Source organism: Aythya marila, assembly GCF_965140915.1.
Source record: "Aythya marila genome assembly, chromosome: 3".
NCBI classification, from domain to species: Eukaryota; Metazoa; Chordata; class Aves; order Anseriformes; family Anatidae; genus Aythya; species Aythya marila.
In genome coordinates, this window is record NC_139044.1 from 20709311 (window position 1) to 20726218 (window position 16908).

Below are 16908 nucleotides of genomic sequence, written 5' to 3' on the forward strand. Positions count from 1 at the left end.
ACATGCCCATGGACAGTGACTCCACCACATCCCTGGGCAACCCGTCCCAATGCCTGACTGCTCTTTCTGAGAAGAAATGTCTTCTCATTTCCAACCTGAACCTCCCCTAGTGCAACTTGAGGCCATTCCCTCTTGTCCTATCACTAGTTATCTGTAAGAAGAGGCTGACCCCCATCTCCCCACAGCTTCCTTTCGGGTAATTGTAGAGAGCAATGAGGTCTCCCCTGAGCCTCCTCTTCTCTAGACTGCACAACCCAGTTCCCTCAGCTGCTTCTCATAGGACTTGTGTTCCAGAAAATACTGGTTGACCTGGTAATTCCTGAAATACATTTAACACAGCTCAAACTACACAGCAGCCAGCTTGCAATTTCTACAGTAGGAAACAAGACAGAAAACATTACACTGGATTGCAATGTTAATTTATGTGTTGTTAGGTCAGGAAAGAGACAGAATAGATTGTCTGTATATACTACTGTTGACTACATTACAAATGAATAGAACTTTAAATCTGTCTTTTTCTGTGGATATTAAATAATTTTGAAAGGATAAGGTTACATATGCTGTGTATAAGACTACAGAACATCTCGTAGGAAAAGAGCAGAAAGATAGGAGAAAATGCAGTAGATGAAGGCATGACTGAGAAAGTGGTTGCACAAGAGTCAGAATACATAACAGAAGTTTGCAGATCACCACAGAACAAAAGCCAGTGGAAAATATTTGTTTAAAAGAACTGTGGGCCTAATTCATCACTTTGCTATAGCACCAGTCAAAAGGTGAAACCAGTGTGTTTCACAGGGAAGTGGTGGAGTCACCATCCCTGGAAGTCTTTAAAAGACATTTAGATGTAGAGCTTAGGTATATGGTTTAGTGGGGACTGTTAGCGTTAGGTCAGAGGTTGGACTCGATGATCTTGAGGTCTCTTCCAACCTAGAAATTCTGTGAAATTCTGTGAACTGAATTAATGCAGCAACCAAATAGGTTAAAACTTTTTCTTTCCCACCTCTTCTGTTGTGGTAAAGAAGGAAATATGATAGGTGAAATAGGAACAATACCAAAAGAAGTGGTCAATAAATTCAGACTGACTGAGAAGATTGGATGATTGAAACTGGTAACGGTGTGTAGAACATTTCTTTGTCAGAGACTGATGCAAACCTGTATCAGGTCAAGAATGACAAAAACTGGTGACCATATGCAAAATGAGTCAGTGCTGTTGTTATTCATGTTAGCAAAAATGCCATGATGATTGACAATAATTGGAACTCTTGTTAACATTATCAGCAGAGAGGGAAACAATGTTCTAAGAAGACAAGTAGGTTGATTGCTCCTCTCCTTTGCAAGCTGAAAAAGCCCTATTAAGTAATAGTCAAGTCAGACTCGTGGTACTTGGAGTTCTAGTCACTATATATAGAAGCTCACTCAGTTTTAGGTGAGACCTTTCAGTAGCTTTATATTTATTTTAATTTATGGACACAAAGAAAAAATAGAATGTCACAGAGCTAAGTAAACCAAATATTGTGAAGCAATTGCTCTCGGTCTTGGTCTCAGACAATAATAAACAAGACAGAAACGTCCCTCTATGTTGGCTGAAGGAACAGAAATTTCATGTCTATTTCTTCAACTCTCTTACTTTGAAAACCTATTGTTTAAATTTGAAAAGTATTAGAATTTACCTTTTGATGTACATCCTGTTACAGTCAAATTTGGGTATCTTCGAAAAAATCTCTCATTTCCTATTTTGTGCTGCGATGCCCCCAGATAGAAATGACTCACTATACAAGGGTAACAGTGAATCAAACTTTAAGTAAAATATGCAACACTGAAAAACTGACAGATGGGGGAATATATTGGAAGCTTGACTCTCATTGACACTTAACCTCTTTCTTCTTCCCCGGCAATGAAAAAACTTAGACTTTTTTTTTTTTTTTTCTCCATATAATCTTGGCTCTTGCTACAAGAAGTATTGTAAGCAATAGTACTCCAAAACAATTGAGAGGAAAATACTAATTTTGTAGTAAGTAGCAACCATTTAAAATTCAGACCTGTGTCTTAAACTGAATCTTAGCTTCCAGTTAGGTTCCGTTTATCCGTCAAATACACTGGCACATTTTTATTTGAAAAAGCACTTGGTTTTTACTAATGTTTTGTAGCTGAAACCAGCCTTCCTTTCTTCTATAAAATATACTCTGATGGCCTAAGTTATGACTCTGTCTGCAGTTTCAGCTAGACTGAAATTGTACCCTGTCCATGGCCAAGTGTCTCTTCAATCCTGCTTTGTGCTGTCACAGCAGGAACAGAGGCTGAATGCACAAGGTTTGGACAATTTTGCTGCTGACAGCAATCTCAGTGATATCAGGCAGCTTCCTTCCATCTCATGGGTGTGTTCACAAATACCACTCTCTGTTCTCGGGAGTGGTAACATTTTACAGTTAGTTTATGATTTTACACACTTTGCAAGGAGGCTGTGACTCCCATGCCACAACAAGCACCTATAGCCTGTCTCTACCATCATACATGACATAAAATTGCAATCTAATAAAAAGTTCTTTTGAGTCAACAAATTTCAAACGTGAGGTGTAAAAAAAAAAGGGGGGGAGGGTTAAAAGGATTCAAAGTACCACTGCAAACATGTACAGACCTGAGTGTGACCTCACTTAGAGTATAACAAAATAGAAGAAATCCCTACAAAACTGAGAATACACGGCTGAACTCTAAGCATCAGCATCATAACAATGAAAATCAGCTGTTTACAGGATTGTATTTTGTCAAAGCCAAAGAATAATTCAAGAATTTTAAAAAGAGAGAAATCAAATGCTATTATATCTAAAACAGGAACATAAGGAAAAAAAAAAAAAAAAAGAAAAAAAATGTGTCATTTTGGATTATAGTGTATGGGTCTGTTTTATTTTTAATAAATAAAAAAAAAAGTATCACAAAAATTGAAGGAGGCAAGCTAAGGGCATTCAGAATGATACAAGGACTCAAGGGTCTTATATATTCAGAAAGGTTAGAGAAAGTAGGTCTGTATTGTTTGGAAAAGAGGATCTTATGAGGGACTTCAACGAGATACATGAAACTCTAGAGGGACCACAGAAGAGAGATGCAGCAATGCTATTTGAGCTAGTGTCAAATGCAAGCTCAAGGGGACACAGAATTATGCCAGAGAAAAGCCTAACAATGAAACTCTTTAGGTGAAGATAACATACTAAGAGCAAAATACGGATGTCTGCAATGACTGCAAATAGACAAAGAGTTTAAACACTTTAAAAACAAAACAAAATACAACTTGAGAAAGGGGTGTTGAATCGAATAAATGTTTCTGTAAATGGAAAGACTCAAATCAAAGTCTGAGTTATGGTCTTTGGCTTCATAAGAATGTTGGACTCAGAATTATTTTTTTCCCCCACAGCATAGTGAGCACTTAGTAGTGGGCAGTAGAGAAAAGGTTCTTTGAACTTGGCCCTTCAATATCCCCATTTTTCCACTCCCAGCATGGCCTATTAAGTAATGAAGTCAAAATGCAGTAATCAGGTAAAACATCAGGCTTAGAGAATTAATTGCAATGTCAGTTCTTGGCTGGCCCATCAGGTTCTTCTGTTTTAAACAGTCACTTCATTACTCAGCTTCACACTACCTCACAGCCTATCCACCAGCCACCTTCCCAGCAGGGCTTTCACTCTAGCACTGGCTGGGTCATGAGATGCTCAGCAGGCACTTCCCTCATCCTCCTCCTCTCATTCCCTCTAAAAGGGCAGCAGGCCGTGGTGGTATGGCAGCACACGCCACCTGCACCTTCCCCCAAGATGTGCATCATGGCACTGGTGCCCTGAGGCTGAGGAATTAATAGCCTGGGGCTGTGAGCAATCATCATACAAGTCCACCAGGAACCTGAGAAGCTGGGAGAAGAATCATAAAATCAGAGAATGGCTTGGGCTGGAAGAGACTTTAAGAAGAAAGGCACATAACAAACATCAAAATGCCAAAAAATCTGGGGCAAAGATTGTGTTAGAATGACCTGAAGGATGAGGGAGACATCAGCACCTGAGGGGTAAAAATCAACGCAGTGTCTCATATCATCCCCAAATGAAGCTATTCTGTACATCCAATTACTCTAAACTCTCCCCATGCTGAAATCATCAGGAAAAAAAAAAAAAAAAAAGTATGAATCACACTTGTAATTCAGTCAAGTAGCATCACCACAGGTTAGAGATGGGTTTGACAGGGATCCTAATTTGTGTGTGAGTCCTTACCCTGTCTGCGTTTCTTACCTCAAGACTTTCTACAAAACTGCAGCAACTCTATAATCCTCTCTACATCCAAATCATTAGCAGATATAGCACCTTAAGGTGATACTGTTATGGACATTAACATCAAGCTTTATAACATCGGAAATATGCATTCAAATACATCTTTATTCTCAGCTAAGACTTTTAACATGTAATCCCCCCACAATGTATTTATTGGTATTTCTTGTATTAAAATTAATTACTGTGATCCACTTGCCTGTCCCAAATGTGCCCTAATTCCAAGAAAATTATTTCATTTCAGAGACAGAAATTCGTACTTTCACATACATAGTTATAGAAAAAAGGTAAGTTATCTGACAGAGGTAAACCTAGCATCTATTCAGCACCAAATTTCCAACAGAATGGCAATATTTTGAAATGTAGTGGATGAGGATATTTTACGTCCAATTAGGCAGGGAAGCCAAGTTGAATGGGTTAAAATTTGCCACTGATCCCAAGTAGGTGATATTCTTACCTCCCTAAGGGTTCAAACTGCATTGGGAGGAAAAAGAGTAATTATGCATTGAATAGGAGAAGAGAAAATATGTCCCAAACTGGTTTGCCTGCAACAAGGTACAGATTCCTCAGTGGTCTGCAGGCACAGCTGAGTTCCTCAGTTTATTCTTTGGCCACACCCAAAATAAAAACTAAAGGATATTTTGGGGAATAGGAAGACACAACAGCTCAGCTAATGTCCCAGGCAGTATATTCATTACAGGCTCATCAGAGTGGATGCCTGCAATAGGAAGATTAAATACCCATTTACCAGCATCAGAGGAGAGTTTGGTTTTATAATGTATTGTCCCCTATTCCCCGTGAGGCTGCTTTGTTTGATAAAATGCTGAGTGTGGTGTAAAAATATCCCTCTCTCTGTAATTTGCACTCCTCTCCATTTAAAGCTATTCTTGCTGCAAACGAGAATTGAAAGCTGCTAAAATTAAGTGGTGTCAGTTCTCAATGACACTTTAATGATAGAGTGCTCGGCAAATGAGATGAGAATGAATTCCAGCTTCTCTGCTAAAGATAGTAACCAGCACTAAACAGCACAGTGCTCCAACCAGGCTACACTTCACCTGCTTCATTCATATTTAGTAGAACTGAAATAGGAAAACTATAATTAAAATGGTCATAAAATGAAAAATGCTGATTTCTAGCAGAGATGACAGGAAACAACTGAGACTTGTGAAATCAAAGCATAGCCCTTCTTTGTCACGTCCATACTTCCACAAATGTTGTCCACAAATGTTGTCACTGGCTGACCATGGGGCTCAGGTAGGGCTTTCAAGTTTTCTGTGCTGCAGAAACTGCTGCTTACAGAAAGCTTGGTATAAACCTGTTTAACTAACACAGGCATGGGAAAAATGATGATTAGGAAATCTATCTGGGCTTGGAGCTAGATGAAGCCATCATCTCTGAAAAGTTTTTAAGGAAAAAAATGTGTAAACATTTTCTTTCTCCCAGTATGGTTTTAATCAATCCTTCAAAGAAGTCCATTCAACCTTTCACTTGGATTGTACCTTTATCTTGACTACTGTTAGCTAATGATGCCTTTAAAGTGTATCAACTGAGTATCAACTGAATAGTGACACTTCTGTGCCCAACTTGTGTCACTGCAGTGTTGCAAAGGTGTTTTATGAAGGTACTACTGTTCTCCAAAGAAAATTCTTTTGCTCCAGGCTTCTGAATGTGGCACAGCAATGAAAGACTTGTCTCTGGTTCAGGGGGGAGGTGAGAAAACCTCAAGTGTTGCATGATAGTTATATTTCTATGAGTTACTCTAGCAGAATTATGACAGTTTAAACCAAAGCTACCAAAAGTCCCACCAGTTCAATTGCTACATCTCCTATTAATATAACAAGAAAAATTAAAAAATAGTTAGAAAGGGATAATGGTAGCAGATTAGGATGCAATCCTAGCTAAGCTTATATTGAATTTTATGAAGATAAGCAAATGCTTCTCAGTATGTGGTATATGACAGAGACATTTTGCTCCTGCTTTTTGGTTAGCCAGGACTGGAGGCAAAAAGGGATCAAATGCATGCTTACACCAGCAAGCAAACCTGTTGGGCTTGTTTCATCAATGGTCTGTACTCTTAGTCGTGTCAATGTGTTGCCATTCAGGGAGGCCTGACTGCTGGCAAAATAGTGAAAATCAATTTCAGTGTTTTTCCTTCTCCAAGGTACCCCAGCATAGGTGAGTGTGTGAAGCAGGTGAGAGAGAAAGTGGAAATTCCTTGCACATGGCTCACTCAGCTTCTTTGAGGCTGCCTACCATCCTACCATTGTTTTTGTTTGTTTGTTTGGTGTGTGTATCTGCTACACTGGAGGTTTGTTTTAACAAACCTAACTTGTATACAAACCCTGTACTGAGAATTACTTTCAGGATGCTAAAACCTAAAATCTCCTATGACTTTGAAGGTGTTCCTTGGACATTTGGTCTCCTAGACTTAGAAGGGTGATAGACAAACCATAAAGAAGAAAGAAAAAAAAAAGAGAGAAAGAAAGAATGAGACAGAGAAAGAGAGAACGGGAGAGAGAATGAGAGAAAGAGAGAGAGAGAAGAAGAGGAAGAGGAAGAGGAAGAGGAAGAGGAAGAGGAAGAGGAAGAGGAAGAGGAAGAGGAAGAGGAAGAGGAAGAGGAAGAGGAAGAGGGGAAGAGAGGAAGAGAGAAAAAGAAAGAAAAAGAAAGAAGGAAGGAAGGAAGGAAGGAAGGAAGGAAGGAAGGAAGGAAGGAAGGAAGGAAGGAAGGAAGGAAGGAAGGAAGGAAGGAAGGAAGAAAAGAAGGAAAGAAAGAAGGAAAGAAGGAAGGAAAGAAGGAAAGAAGGAAAGAAGGAAGGAAAGAAGGAAAGAAGGAAAGAAGGAAAGAAAGAAGGAAAGAAGGAAAGAAGGAAAGAAGGAAGGAAGGAAAGAAGGAAAGAAGGAAAGAAGGAAAGAAAGAAGGAAGGAAGGAAGGAAGGAAGGAAGGAAGGAAGGAAGGAAGGAAGGAAGGAAGGAAGGAAGGAAGGAAAGAAAGAAGGAAAGAAGGAAGGAAAGAAGGAAAGAAGGAAAGAAGGAAGGAAAGAAGGAAAGAAGGAAGGAAAGAAGGAAAGAAGGAAAGAAGGAAAGAAAGAAGGAAAGAAGGAAAGAAGGAAGGAAGGAAAGAAGGAAAGAAGGAAAGAAGGAAGGAAGGAAGGAAGGAAGGAAGGAAGGAAGGAAGGAAGGAAGGAAGGAAGGAAGGAAGGAAGGAAGGAAGGAAGGAAGGAAGGAAGGAAGGAAGGAAGGAAAGAAGGAAAGAAAGAAGGAAGGAAGGAAGGAAGGAAGGAAGGAAGGAAGGAAGGAAGGAAGGAAGGAAGGAAGGAAGGAAGGAAGGAAGGAAGGAAAGAAAGAAAAAGAAAGAAAGAAAGAAAGAAAGAAAGAAAGAAAGAAAGAAAGAAAGAAAGAAAGAAAGAAAGAAAGAAAGAAAGAAAGAAAGAAAGAAAGAAAGAAAGAAAGAAAGAAAGAAAGAAAGAGAAAGGAAGGAAGGAAGGAGGGAAGGGAGGGGAGGAAAACTTTCTCTCCTTCAAATCGGTTTTACATAGCTTTGGAAACAGCAAGACAAAATAAACATTGAGTGAGAAGGAAAAAAGCCTGTATTGCATCAAATACTTGCCCCAGGTCTTAGAACAGCAAAAATGAGGTGACATGCAGCCATACATGAGTGGACAACATGTCAGCTGCACAGAGGGTCTCTTCATAGTCACACATGTCCCCTAACTGGCAGATTACCCCCTCAGACACAATGTTAAGAGACACAGGAAGAATGTTCTCTTTTTGAAAAGTGTCACATAAAGTAGCTTACCAGCCTGGTTGGCAGAAAATCATATTTTCTGATATTTGATGTCACATTTTATTAGATTTAGGATACCATTATCCTACTTACTTAGGGGTTTAAAAGTATCCTTTTTATAGCTAATGCCACAGGTAGAATGTTAAACTACAGACATTTTGCAGTAAAGGACTAGACTGTTCCTTATACACATCTGGTAATTTTTTGCCCCAAACAATGCAATAGTGGTTCGGTTTTTTCTTTTTATCATTTTTTTGATAATATTTGCCCTCATTTCATTCATTAACCTATGAATAAATCTTGTTGTAGAGCCTACAGAACTCTGGACTATAATTTGAAATATTTTTAATATATTTGAAAATATATAAAATATATAGAAAAAATATTTTTAATACCTATTGGTAGTTTCATGTGAATTTCATAGCCCTGAAAGCAGTTGTGCTTTCAGTTTAAGTATTTGCACTAAGGCTCAGTAGTTTCCACTTGCTAGTTACTAAAATGCACCGTACACAATTTGCAATGTTTGGGATTAATTATATCAGTTCTGAACATTTACATAGAAAAATCTTATCTTAATTTCAGTTGCTACTAGAACTTCAAACAAAGCATTTTTTTTTCTTCACCCCAAATTGTTAACATTGCCGATTAATTTTTTGAACTTATAGCCATTTCATACTCTAGAGTTTTGTTTTTTTTTTTTTTTTTTTTTTTCTCACTGTTATTTAAATTTAAATATTATATATTTATATATTTATATTTAAAATTTTAAATAACTACTGTTATTTAAAACAACAAAATCTATCTGTATATAAGGCAGAATTTGATTCATACCTTCATGTACATTCATCAAAATATGATTACTTCCAATGTATTCTGGAGGAAAGTCATATTTACACAAGTGAGAATTGCCTTATTTACATAGATGAGAATTAATCCTGTCCAGCAATGAAAATATAAATGCGTTTTACATCAATTTTATAATATTTAGTGATTAAGTTCTTATCCTTAATCATCTTGTATACCTTTAGTTACTTAACAGTGCTATAATTTAATAATAGCTAAGTCAGGCTGAACAGCAGGTTCTAAGGTCTAAGAGATGAAGGAATCAAAAATATTCTCAGAAATGTATGTCATACCTGACATGTTCATACAGCTCAGTCATAATTTTTGTGAGTATGGAGAAACATAAAATTCTGATCAAATACTAATATTTACTAAAATTAAATATCACGAGTTTGTCAGGGGTTCTTTAGTATCACCAATAGGAAGCAGCTCCACAGGAACTGAAATATAGAATTTAATTTCTGATCAAGGAGGAATATGTTTTATAATATTAGTTGGTATTAGCTACCATCAGCTTTAAAATAAAATTCCAGAAGACAATGTAATGCTTTTAGTAAGGAGAAACAATTAGATATTTGTATCATTCTGTCTTTAATAGTTTACAATATTTTCTCTGAACAAAGGTGTGAAAAATTTCATTTCATGAGTATGAAACATTTAGGTCTGGAATTGTACATCTTAAATAACAGACCTCCAAGGAAAATTGAAGCATAACATTAAGGACTCTAAAGCTGGGTAAGAAATTTCCTCACTGCCAGATGAAACCTACAAGCTCATGGTCTTGTAGCTGCTGGCCTAGGTCAGCTGTAGGCTGATGGATCGCTTTTGCTGGTGATACCTGAAGATCTCAAGGCACGTTTCACTGGAGTAAAGACATTAGCTTCAATTACCTTGGCAGAGCTTAAGCTGAGAAAAAAAATATTTCCTTACTTTGTCAGAGCAGTGTCCTAAGGAAAACTGCCTGTTGACATTGAGTGGCTCCTGCATGTAAACAGAGACTTCTACCTGAAGCAGAGGCACTTTTGTGAAAAATATGTATACAGATATTTTGGTTGTAGCTTATAATCCTTTAGAATGAAAGATACACTTGAATAAAATCAGCATAAAGGCTGTTAAATAAAAAGCCTTTTTCCATTCAGAACCCTTATACTCTATCAAAAGAGAGTAAGAATGCATAGACTTTACGTAACTTTTCATTTATTTGTCATTCTTTGCTGGAATAACTCCAGTAAGAGAATATCTCATTCATATGCACTGACAATGCAACTGTCCCTTACTTAAGATTAATTTATCAATCTAATACAGCATCTATGCTGTTTATATTTCTCAGTCATCATTACAAATCTATTTTAATATCTTTTTATATATTGTATTTTTCTGTATTTTCTAAAAAGTATTAATTCATCTAATTCATCTAAACACAGGTTCAGTCAGGGGCTCTCTTTCTGCTTTCTGTTTTTGTTGTTGTTGTTTGTTTTGTGTTTGTTTATTTATTTAATTATTTTTTTCTTGTTGGTTTTAATATGATTTTAAGATTTTCGACCTTTACTGAGAGTCATGTCCCCATTTTAGTAAATTATTTCTTAAAATCACTCTATATTTTCTATCTTAAAAATTAACTAGCTTCATATTTAGTTTAGCAACTGACCTTTAGGACTGATCTCCTTATTGTACATTTTAGTAGGCATAATTGTGTTGAAATATGAATTAATTTGGTAGTGGTTCACCCCTGAATACTCTGGATTGTTTTAAGAAGATGAATGGAACCTTCAGCTACGTTCTACAGAGATTTTATTTCAGAGCTTTTCACTCAATTTGGGATTGAAAGCTTACCAATATTTGAAGAATGCCATTGAGCACTAGGCAGTATTTGTTTGTCTCCTGAACTTATTCGATTAGGAAAATAATCCATTATGGAAAATCTTGATTAAAAGTTGGCTTATTCTCCCATTTGATTAAAATTCAGCATTACACTGAATCAATTGTTCAGTACTTCTGCATAACCCATATCAACTGCAGGCAGAAGACTAATTGCTCTGTTGCTCTTGCATCTTACTCACCTTTTCTGTCCTCTGATTATAAAATCTGCTGGAGAACTATAAGCATATTGTGGTTTGGCTGAGTCCGTGATGCTGTTCTGTGGCTGGCTGAGTGCTACCAGAGATGGCAGCCTGAGGAGACCTGGGGATGAAAGGGATTCTACTGTGGATTCTACTGTGGCTTTAGCTCCACTGCTGTCCTAGGATGGAGACTGTGTCATTGCTTATTTCTGCCATAAACTTAATGGGATTTCTTAGATTTCTGAGTTCTGAATAAGATCTTCAGGATTTAGTCCTTTGCATCTTTTTACAATGACATCACCAACCATAGCTAATCTATCTTTTAAATAAAATAATTTTATAGCTACATAGTAAATCCCAAATTAAACTTCCCACCTAAAAAACATCAAAACACCAAAACATCAAAATGGTCAAGGTCTGGTTGCTACTTGAGAGACAAGTAAAGGGAATGGATGGGTCCTTTATCCCAAAACTTAACCTCAAAGTGTTCTGTATCCTTCCTATCTGTATTTATTTCTCAAGGACCTAACCCGGTGCAGCTTTTTAAATTGCTGGACAGTTTGCCTTCAGCCAAATCAGTGGCAAAATTCACATATATTTTGTTAGAGTCTGTATCTTCACATGTAGGAATGACAACAACAACAACAAAATCAGTAGTAAAATACAAGTGGGTTAGCTTTTTAGCATATTTTAATTTCCGGTTTATGTCTGCTTTGGCAAGTGAGATAGCTTGCAGCAATTATAAGTCTTGACTCAGGAAGATTCTCAAGCCATAAGCTAGAACATTGCCATAGGTCTCAATCAAAACTGCATAGAGAAGTTTTTCCAATTTAATTTTAAAGAATTACTAATTCTTTTTACTATTTCCATAAGCAACATTTCTGCCAATTTTCCCTACTTTTCAAACAGAGTGGCTTTTACTGAATATAGCTGAACTCTAGTATTGAACCAACTGACTTCTAACACCAAACCTGCAGCATTAGGACTGTTTTATTATTGTTATTATTGTTGTTGTTGTTATTATTATTATTATTATATTTCCATTACACTTTTGGCTTCTATATTCTTTTATTCTTTTTCCTTACAATGAGACATTATTAATTGAGAAGTTCGTCTAGTGGAACATTTTAAAAGTAAAATAAGAGTTTACACTTTCAACGTATTAACAGCATACAATAATGTTAGTTATAGGAGTAGTCTTTTATCTTGTTATTTATGGGGAAACAAGATAGAAAATTTTACATAAACACACAAAAAGATCTTCAGCTGCTTCAAAGTTTTAATGGCTAAGGATGTTAAATACAGCCCTTGCTAGTAAACAAACATTTTAAGAGTGACTGTAGCGATAATCCAAAATAATGAAAAAACCTGCATCTTTAGGAAATAATCCTGGTGTAGATGTATTGAGTTTAATAATACTACCACTTAGAATTATGAACTGAAATCAAGTATTTGCTAAGTTTAGGGAAACCTTGTTTTATTACCTGAGACAGAGACGTGAGAGTAAAATTAATGTGCATAAATAATGTGGGCAGGTAAGGCTGAGCACAGGGGAAAGGGAGAGTTACTTAAATAACTTTGAGGTCAGTATTTGTGTTGAAATAAGAAGATTTATGGTAAAGTAATTCAATCAAAAAATCTGAAGCAGGTCAAAAGTATTTCTTCCTAATGTAATATTATAACATCTGTAGTCTTTGTGTAATTAAATAAAAAGTGAAAGCAAACAATAGATTGTTGCTGAAGAGAGGAAAATAAAAGAAAAAGAGAATGTCAGCTGCAAAAGATCTCATTTTGGAAATCTACAAGGTGTTGATTAATAAGGCTAGCATTTTTCAAGCACTGTCACAGCTGAAGTATAAAGCTGTCAGTGCACATGATAATGATGAATTCTCTAAAACATGCAAATAGTATGAAAAATCATTTCTCACGTAATTTTGGAAGACGAGAAGAGTTGTGAACTGAGGGGAGCGGGGAGGGAAGGTCAAGCTTAACATTCAGCCAAGAGGAATAGGGGGCTGCCTTGCTGACGTTTGAGTTGTTATTTACTATGCAAGTGAAACAATGACTTATGCGGGCCTTCTGCAAATTTTCCCACAGAAATTTTATGCTGACCAGAGGAGGAAAAGAAGCAGAGCTGCAGCTTCAGAGTTAACCACAATGATGTGTTCCCTTGGAACAAATCCACCCAAAAGAATGACGCTCCAGGGGCCACCAGCACTGCAGGAATGTGCTTGCCTCTTGAGCAGGCTGTGTATTTCAGAGGTGACATTTACAGTATACCATCAATATTGGGGGTGTTTCAGTTAATTAGCCATTTTTATTAACATTGAAATACAGTAAAACCTGAAGTAAGTGTTAGGAATGTAAATTAGAACTATCCCTGAGCTGATCTAGCTCAAAGGAGTCAGCTATCACACACTGCCCCCATATTTATGGTACTTTTAATTTTCGAGATTGAGCAAAGGTTGCTCATACTATTAACTTCCAGTAGATTTTCACATCTTGTCACTGTGCACATGCATGTTCCTGTGTGCACATGTGGCTATAGTCATGCATATATCTGCACTTTGATGCAGTCAATGCCAGCCAATGTTCAGAAGGAACAACAAAGGTGTGGATGAAGTCTTTGTGTTGCTGGATGTGTGTTGCTGGATAACTATTTATTTTTTATTTTTTCATTAAACATGCAGTTTTCAAGAAATTGATATTCATAACAGACTGATGAATATATATATATATATATATATACATGTATATATTAATAGTACAATGGTAGCATCTAATCAACCAGAGAACAGTTTATATAAAACAATTATTTATACAAGAGGCTTTGCCAGGGCTTTATGGAGTGGTAGAAAACATTCAGCTCACATCCCTTTCCATTCAATATTCTTTTCCTTGTTTCTTATTCCACATTAACTTTTGATTGTACCTTAGCTTCAGAATTCTTCCTCAGTCAGCACAGGTCTACATAATGGATCTTATCTCTACTGAATCTTTTTGCCTATTTAATTCCGCCAAGAATATCAGCTTCATATGAGCACACATGGGTGTTTTCAAGTCTGCTTCCACATCTGCCTTTGATTGTATATATGTTTTTCTTCCATCTCAGGATTCCTAATAGCAATTCCTGATCATTGTAATCCCTCCTAACGGGAGACTTTACAACATAACATCTTTACACATATTGTCATCCTTCCAATAATCTCAGCCTTCCCCAGTTTGACAGTAAATAGTCTGATAAAACAAAATAAAGAACAATACTATTCTAAACCTTTTACTCTTTTATGTTTTATACCTGGTCTTCTCTGTGTCTGCATGTCAGACTGCAATCTCTTGGAGGCAAAGATTGTCTCTATTCCACCTGTGCATTCTGCTGAACACACTGTCACACTCCACAAATTACAAATAATGAGCAATGATGATGGACCTTATTTTCTACTGCCTTCCATCTTACTGCTATTTAGCTCTGCACAAAACAAGTGTCAAAAAGGTGACATTATTAACAAGCACTGTGGCTCCTCAGCAGCTCAACATATTCTAAGCTGAACACTCATTCCTAAAAGAGAACAAAAATCTGAACACTTCAGAAATTTTATCTGAATATTTTACCAAGTTGCAAATTGATTTTCCAGCTGAGTTCTGAGTAAACTTGTTTTGTATTTCACTTTGTTAAATTTTGTTACCACTTGATCACCAGGCCCTGGTCTTGCTGTTGTGCACAGCCTGATACTGGGTAATCCAAGAAAGCAAGGTTTTGTTCAAGAAAGTGAGTTTTGTTCAGACTATTTCTTTTTTCATTGGATTTCATCTTCATTTCAGACCTGAAATAGTAGCTGATATTCACATCCAGATGTTAGTAATGTCTCATATTTGTTATTTAACAGAGTAACTGTCTTTTGGATATATACAAGTTCACATTTAAAAGTAAACAAATCTCAGTGATGCTGCTGCTGAGTTCACACATTTCTTTACGTTTTTGCTTTTATTGTGAGGACTGAAAGGGTACAAAGGTGAGAGTCTCCAAAAAGCAGATGTGATGGCTGCCCAGCACCTAAGTTACCAGGCGGAGTTTCCAGAACAGACATGAGAAGCAGTATAGCCAAGCAAAAACATCCCACTCATCTAACATGTGGCCCACAGCCAACTTTTCCCAATAATGGTAGGTGACAGGCCAGAGTTGATCCAATGTGCATTTTAATTGATGGCAAAGTCAAGTAACAAGCTTTTGCTGTTCATCTGTCAACAAAGAAAGAAACATGTAGCACAGTGTTTAGTGGTTTTTTTTTGTTTGTTTGTTCGTTTTGTTTTTGCATTTTTTTTGTTTTGTTTTGTTATTGTTGTTAGAATATGTATTACATATATTTGGTAATTTGTTGACGGTTTCTGGCATCTAATAGAATAGAAAGTGGATTTTTCCCTAACAATTTCCTAAAACATACATTTCCAGAAGAGAACAAGGATAATACCTCTGTGGTCTGACAGAGCAAAAAAGACCCTGAGTTGTACTGATAAATTGATCAACAGCAACTCATGCAGCTTAAAGTTCTGAGTTAAAATTGTAACCATATATAACAATGCTTTTGCTTCACTAAAATACTGTGAAAAGGGGAAATAGTTACCCCAATGCTGGGTTTCCAGAGCAAAAACGTGCCATTGATTTGAGAAAGCTTACTTATTTTAAACAGAGTTCTGAGAGTTATTACTGTTTTCATTCAGATTTTTCTTTAAAACATGAAAAATAAGCACCAAAATTCACATTGAGCCCTGGTTTAGCAAATACCCTTCATTAACATACACAGCACCTTCTCCTTCTTATTTTTTAACATCTTTATTAAAAAAAAAAACAAATCTAAAAAATTTTATCAGTCTGAACGGGCTGAAAAGAACATTGCATTGTTTAAGGGCAGGCTTTCAAAACCAAAAAAGGACTCTAGCCAATTTCTTATGACCGAGAGGTGGGTACAGTTGCACGTGTTGCGAAGTATTTGTGTGCTGCTCAGGAGAGCACAGATTGCATTCCATCAAAGGCAATTTTTCAGAGCTTGTCCCTCCTTTTGCTTTCCATGAAAATGAATCTATACCATTTACATGGAGCGCTTAACCTTCAGACTGTCCTTACTACAGCAACACTACTCCTATTGCAGATACATGTTTACTTAGACAAATCTAATTTACCCTTTGTTAATGTGTGCTGTCTTTACTTGCTATATTACATTAAAGTTGAAATAGAGTTACAAAAAATTATCTTGCTTAAAATCATTCATAGGCTTTCATCAAGGGAATAAATTTACCAATTTCCCTCTTAGTTTATAACCATCCACTGTACTAACTTGACCTTTACCTAAACAGGGCTATAATTGCAGTTAAGATTATATAATTTACAATAACAACAAAAAATTACTTTTGAGGAACTGCTACTGGGCATGAATGTCTCACAGCCATTAAATGCATCATTCATCTTGAGAAGAAAATTATTCTTATCCACGTCGACATTTTTAACATAAACTGTAGTACTCTCTGTTGGCACTTTTTTACGTACCCATTAATCTCAATAGTAAAGCATAAGTCTCACCCACCTATTCTCTGAAGTTTGGATGTCACTACTGTGTACAATAAAAATTGTATATTCATGAACTCCATTTGTTTTATGTCCTTCTCTCTGTCAAAGTCTCCCAAGCAGCATATGCTTTGCTCTGTGGAGAATAAAATCAAATTTGTCTGTCTTGTCATATTGTCATCAAAGTGATACTATCACAATTAGATTAACATTTTGTGAAGGAGCTGAAGGGAGGGAAAGGAAATAGGAGCACATTACAGAAAATCCCAGTTAACCCCTTCTGCAGTATTAGCCCCCCTCTCTGCAGCACCCAGAGGTAAGGGAGGTACCCAGAATTTACAATAAGTGACACTGTCAA